Genomic DNA, 7,101 nt, shown 5'->3' on the forward strand with positions numbered 1-7,101 from the left:
GTCAGTTCTAAAAGAAATGGTTTTGTTTTGGACGGCACAGATTTATTTATTTATTTATTTATTATTATTATTATTATTATTATTATTATTATTATTATTATTATTATTATTATTATTATTTAATGTAGTGTTACATTTCAAACAAAATAAAAAGTAAGTCCAAAGAAAACAATGTTAAAGAAAACTGAAATAAGCTACTTTCTCGCTGTGTTCAGGCCAGTCATATACTTAATAAATCCAAAATACGGTAAAATTCTAAATTTCATTTTTTTTTTTTTTTTTTTTTAAAGTTTATACTCGACTTCAGAGTATAGATTTTTTTTTTTTTTTTTTTTAAATGGTAACGTTCTCTTTAAGAGGGCGGCTCTTTTTATTAAATCGATTGATTCTGCACATGCGCTTTAGTGATGCACGGGGTACAGAAGTGACTGGAGTTGTGATGTGTTGTTAGACGATAAAAAAAACAGATGGACAGGTACATTTAGTTTTGTAAATGAATTAAAATGTTTTTGCATCGATGAGTATCTAGTGAACTAGCTTATGAATTAAGAACGTAAGAACATAAGAAAGTTTACAAACGAGAGGAGGCCATTCAGCCCATCTTGCTCGTTTGGTTTTTAGTAGCTTATTGATCCCAGAATCTCATCAAGCAGCTTCTTGAAGGATCCCAGGGTGTCAGCTTCAGGGTGTCACCTTCGTGATGTGCCATGGCCTGTCGGTGTTGCCAGCGCTGCAGGCTTTGCTTGCACTCCTCTGTATACACGTTACTCTTAGTGGCTGGGTTTGTGACTGGGCACCAGCTGCATTCTCCTGGTCAAGTTTTCTGCTAATGCAGGTAAACAACTTTTCTTGCAGTCCTACTTAAAATCCTTCCTCATTTCTGGGGCAGGGGCATCTCATAGTAAAATATTGCAAATAAAATAATGCACAAGCTTTTTTTTTGTTTTTGGTTGTTAGCCGATATTTTACTGGTCTCGCAGCAACACAATGCAAATATAAAGGTTGCCTGACTAGTTCTTCAAGAGAGTAACTTACATTTTGTTACGTTTTTGTTTACAGTATTTGTTGAAAGACCTGTGGTGAGCCTGAATCTAGGTACTACTTGAAACATTGCTAGTGGCACTTACTTGTATAGTTAGCAACTAATTGCTAAAAGGGTTTTCATTAGAGCACTGTGTTGACAAACTACTGTAATGCTCCACTATTCGAGCAGCTGATTAGCTGGGACCCTTTGGGCCTAAAGCCCATCAAACACCAGGCAACTTTTCAAGCAATTACTGTATTTGTAGAGTCTTCATTTGATCAATTACGTTTAACTTGCTAAGAAATAGAGCCTATCAAAATAAGCTAGTTGCTTAAGCAACTGCCAGAAAAGGTTGCTCCTTACTAAGCTTTAAAGCATTGTAAGAATAAATAGCCGTTTACATGCTCTATAAATTACTATCACCTTTAGGCTTAATATGAACATGTTGGTATTTTAGCAGCTTGTGTGTTTCTCTTTATTATACAGAAAATAAATATGACTACCTACCTGCCTCTGTCAATGTCTGTGCGGAGGGTTTGAAACTAATCTTTTGTATAGTGATGATGATTACGATTGTGCTAATGAAAATATATGACAATGTGCTTGCTGTGGTGTATATAATATTGTAAATATAGCAGAACAAACACTGCAATTTAAACTTGTTTTTACTGAAGAATAAACAGTAAGTAAATCATAAGAGCTGTCTGTGTTACATGCTGTCAGATCAGGATGTCACTAACACTGAGCATGGCAGCTGCAGCATGTTGTCTCCATATTACTGTACAACTGTACACAAGGTGCGGTCACCAATTCCATACACAACACTTGCAAAATATTAGAAATATAAACATACAGAGTTCATGAATAGATTAACCATTCAGCAGAACGAGGCAACAAACAAGCGAGTACAGACACAAACCTGTTTGTAATGGGGTAGGTCTCAGTTTTACAACAGCAGTTTAAGATTGCACATAGTTACTGGTACACCAGGTGGTCCCTGCTGGAAACACTGGTACTTGAAATGAAAAGGTTGTAAACCAGTGGTTTAGATAACTGTAATATTTAAAACTCATACCAAGTTAATCTTTAAGGGTGTGGTCTCAACAGAGCTCAGTTAGAGCAGCCTGCAACATATATGTTATACACTGTATAATAATTACGAAGTTTCTGTTTCTTTATTTTCTCTTCTTAATACAGGCTATGGCAGTGTTGTTTTTCCAATTTTGTCATCATTACAAACAGCCCTTCTCTTTAGGATCGTGCTAAAGTGAGTACAGCAAACTCGATCATTTGTGATGTAGGGGGGTTTGACAGTAATTTGCGGGGGAGGGGAGGAACGAATATAGCAATATTAATTCATCTTTGATTTGTCTTCTCTAATATATCAAATCTGCATCTCCCTGCCCATTTACTTCTCCTTGCCTGTTGCCTGCCAAACTCTAGATTTAGACCCATCATAAAAATAAGGTTGTAATCCTTGAGGAAAGGTCACAAATTCCTCCAGAAATTTTGAAACACCTTACAAACTTCAGTGCTGTCTTAGCTGTCCTTGTTGGCCCTAGAACATATGCAGGGTCTTCCAGCTGAACAGAATTCAATTCACAAAGCCATAAAATAATTTGGTAGAATTGGCAAAGATATCAAAAACAGGTGTGATTGTTGGTTTGTCTTGCAGCAGTAAAATCTTTGTTGCCCCAAAAAATTATAAAATAGCATATTTAAAGGGAAGCATACTGTTCTGAAAATAGAAATAAATGAAATGACCAAAGTGTTGACGCAGATTCCACCCTTTTCACTGAACTTCCACTGTGCAGGAGACGTTTACCTTGGGTGCAGTGGGCTTCTCTTGTGATCCTTTTTCTCTCCATTGTGGCCCTGACGACCAAGACTGGAGAGAGTCAGAACACCGTCGTTGCACATGGATTCCACCCCAAACCCCTTTGTCCTTCCCTCCAATAACTGCCTCCATTTCACCCAGCTGGGAGACAAGCCCCTGAACAGCAACTCCACAGCGGGGGAGACATTCTCAAGCTTCCCTTGGAACAGGGAGGCCTTCAAAAAGCTCAGTAGCTTGGGCCTGGAGCATGTCCTCCTAATAGTACAGTGCTTCGTGTCCTCCATGGCCAGCATCTACAACGAGAAGATCCTGAAAGAGGTTGACCAGCTGATGGAGAGCATCTTCATACAGAACAGCAAGCTATACATCTTCGGGGTGGCTTTTAATGGCTTCACATTGGTTTTAAACTCTGACTACCGGTCCCAAGCCCAGCACCTCATCACCACAGCTTCAATCTTTATATTTGACTTCAAGCCCCCCCTGGATTTTTTTGTTCAAGCCCCTGTTGTGCTGATGGCTATATTAATTTACAACGGCAGCAAGCCTCGGGACCCTGAGTATAATCTGCAGCAAGAGAAGCTGAGGGTCATCAATGGTGAAATCTATGAATGGTCCAGAGGGGTAAGTGTGCAGGTCGACGCAAGTTCACCACAGGGCCACTAGGGTCTTTGACCATTGTCTACATTATAAACAAATTGCTTAGAGAACTGCTGTGGACTGAATCGGGTTATTTTTATAAATCCCTCTGGTCTGGATTGTGGTGTAAAGATAAAAGTGCGGCATTGATGTCCACTTTGCATTATATTTTGAAATAGTAGTATTTACAGTTAAATTAACAAAGTGCTCCCAGCTCAAACAATGCATAAAATCTTCTGTGATAATACAGTCAGTGCTCGGATATCCGTTACCCAGATACACGCGTCAGTCACGTTTTACCACCCTTGTATTAAGAATTAAATAAATCCCCATTATATATGTAACAAATTAATGCATGTACCCGTCACACGCGATTTCCAACTCCGTCACCATACAAAGCCCATCGCTTCAATGTTACAATTTATCTGAATATCAGTCACAGCCTGCGTGTTTTTTTTTATTTTTATAATTCTCTCTAATGCCAAATCAGTCCGTCTTTTATTGTGCAGTTACGCAGTGCTTCCTCCAGTTTCACCTGATGAAAATGCAGCCAAAACGTGAACAAGACAAGCTAGGGTAATGTAATGGTTAATCATTAAACAGTTTTGGATACTGTGATGTAATTATTTATTTACTTATTTTTATCGGTGATCTTTTGTTGCTTTTGTGTATTTTCATTTGCAAGTGAACTGTGACATTAGGGCCTTATCGAGTACTATATTCTGCAGTTTTGAATACTGATATATATTTTTGATATTGTATTTTTTTTGTGTTCCATGAAAAATGGACAAGGGTTGGAACGGGCCAAAATGAAATAATAAGATATACGTCACACGATTTTAACTGTCACTGAAGTCAACATTTTATAGGGTCGGATATGTGAGTGCTGACTGTATCATAATAGAAAAATAAACTCATGTAAAAGCAATTCTGGACCATTCTGATCCAGCATTTCTGGACCCACAGACATTATTTAACAACTAGCATGTTTAAACATGGGAATAAGACTCTGATTTCATAGCAATTTGATCCAGTTTTATAAGACACACCTGAGCTTGTTACCTATACACTGTGGCTAATCAAGATTGTACTAAAACCTGGAATGGGTGAAACTGCTATGCAATAGCAGTTGTATTTCTATCTCTACAATTACTTAGTAGGAAAGTGTCACATTTCCACTTTGAGCTTTGTGTGCTGTATTTGTGGAAATGCAGTGATTATTATTTGAAGCTTATGTATTACTTCATACTGCCTCACTTATAACCCCGCTGATGTAACATGGTTCGGAGTCATGAATGTTGTACGGGTAGTTCTTCTCATTGAAAGAAAATTGTGTTCAGTTAGGCTAAATCACCATAATTGAGTGAACATGATCAAGTTTAAACTATGACCATAAAATTGATACAGTTGTATTACCTTCTGTGGGTTTCTGTTGAAGCATTGTCTAAAACTTTAATGGCGTTATGTCATGCTAAAACTAGGTGGTTTCATGTTCACCAGTAAAAAATATTATGGAGAGCTGCAGAGGGCAGTATGTCACTTCAGTTGATTCTTCTAGGCCAGTCAAAGCAGCTGTATTTCTTTTAGTTGACAAAGCTGCATTTCAGATTTCCTAGGGAAACAGATTATGCGTTCTCACTGATCTTACCAGACATCCTGCTACAATAACAATTTAGTCATATTGGATTACTTAAGATTTTTATTGCTTAGATAAACCATACCCATATTTTTTCATTTTAATATACAGTATACAGCTATGACCAAAAGTTTTGCATCACCCTATAGAATAACTAATTTTGCTCCATAAAGTCGAATGAAACCTGCTGAATAATGTTACATTAACAAATTGAATTTTAACATCTCTGCTGACAGCGAAAAAAACAGCAATAATGTATTCATGTCAGTCAGGAAAACTCTTAGAAAAGCAGGTAATGACCAGACCAGACACCACCCCCTGAATTATCGAGTCTGCGGGAAACAGAGGTACTGTCCCCTGACACTGCAGTCGGATTGGTGTGTAAAGTCTGGTTCGATCGTCAACTTAATCTGGCACGATTTGGATGCGAGGGTGTCCGACAACTAACAAAAACATATTTTGAAATCCAAAAGGATGAAAATGTACTAGAATATGTGTGCTTCACATATAACGAGTTCACAAACTCACTTCGAGATCCGGCTTCAGTCGGATAGCTGTATGTTATTGTTTCTTTCTGTATCTATGCAAGCTGCATTACAGAAAGTCAAATGCTGGTGGATGTTTAGCAGACAGCTATACAAGATGAAAAGGAGGTTAAGGTTTTGCATTAGCAGCATTTGATCTGTCTCCTTTGTATGGAGGGAAGTGTTGTGCCTACTAGTCTACCACCTTGGAATTAAAGTATTCTAATTACTTACTGGCTGAAAGAAAACATTAGGTCAAGAAACATTCCACACTTCTAACCCTTGTATGGTTTGGGGTTAGATTAACATTAAGTTTTATGTTTACAAAACTTCCATAGTTAAGCTGCAAATTAAACTGAGAACTAGCCCAAAATAATGGCACATAATTAAAGCACAAGGGGTGGACAGTCAAGAATAAAGTATTGTGGGGAATGTACATTGTATAAAATTGTGGGGTGGGGTCTTGGCAGGGTTCTCTAGAAGTCAAACATCTCAAAGCCAGGCAAAGGCAGATCTAGAGAAAATGGAGCAACAGAACCATTCAGAAGGATTGTAAATGCCATAAAACAGTAAGGGAAGTGTTAAACAATTTAAAATCACATGTGAGGCTACCTACGCTATGTTTTTCATACACATTTTTTTTTTCCTTTTCATTTTAGGATGGAGAGGAACTGGAGCGGCTAACCAAGCCCAACACTGACACTGACACTGACACTGACGATTCTTTTTAGATACTATTTAAGAGCATCAGTGACCTGTGCTGGTGCTGTGAAGACATGTTGTCAAATGAACTTTGCTTGTCTGTGATGAGAGCAATACAGCTGGAAATATAAAAAGATAGAGGTTATAAAAGGAATTGATGTGAGAGGGCAAGGACATTCCTGCACATTGCTTAGGCAATGGACATTGTAACAATACTGATTCATGCACCCATTTCATACAACACAGCCGCAATTTCCAACAAGACTTTCCGAATCATTATTGGTAAAAGTTGCCTAAACGTGTTCGCAATAAGGCTATCATTGCTTCATTTCCATTTTGAGTGGCTTTTATTTATATAATTAAATGTGCATTTAAACTGTGGGAAGAGTGTAAACATGCTAAGTATTCTTTGTGTTGTACAGCTTGTGGCATTCTCCAGTTTTTATATCTGACAGATTTGTAATTTTGAAATAAGTGGTGAAAATAGGTCACATTTCATTGTTTGAAAACCAGTTTGTGGCTTATTTTTAACTACTTTAATGTTTCTTGGCACAATGTTGTAATATATAAATAAATAAATACATAATTATAAAAATCCTGAGGAGAAACAGGCCTTTTTACTGTTGCAATGCCCTCCTAATATGAAATTTACCCCATATGTGTCAGCTTGTAACTTTATTAGAACACATCCATGCATAAAAAAAGATGCTCACGCATTCCATGTTTTCAAATATTGACTCAG

The 7,101-nt window shown here is 37.5% G+C and overlaps 1 pseudogene; it reads left to right on the forward strand.

The window, feature by feature from the left end:
- The first annotated feature begins 408 nt into the window (after window positions 1-408).
- Window positions 409-7,034, forward strand: LOC117405795 (probable UDP-sugar transporter protein SLC35A5; annotated as a pseudogene).
- The last annotated feature ends 67 nt before the right edge of the window (window positions 7,035-7,101 follow it).

The sequence above is a fragment of the Acipenser ruthenus genome, chromosome 9 (genome assembly GCF_902713425.1).
Source record: "Acipenser ruthenus chromosome 9, fAciRut3.2 maternal haplotype, whole genome shotgun sequence".
In the NCBI taxonomy this organism is placed as follows: Eukaryota; Metazoa; Chordata; class Actinopteri; order Acipenseriformes; family Acipenseridae; genus Acipenser; species Acipenser ruthenus.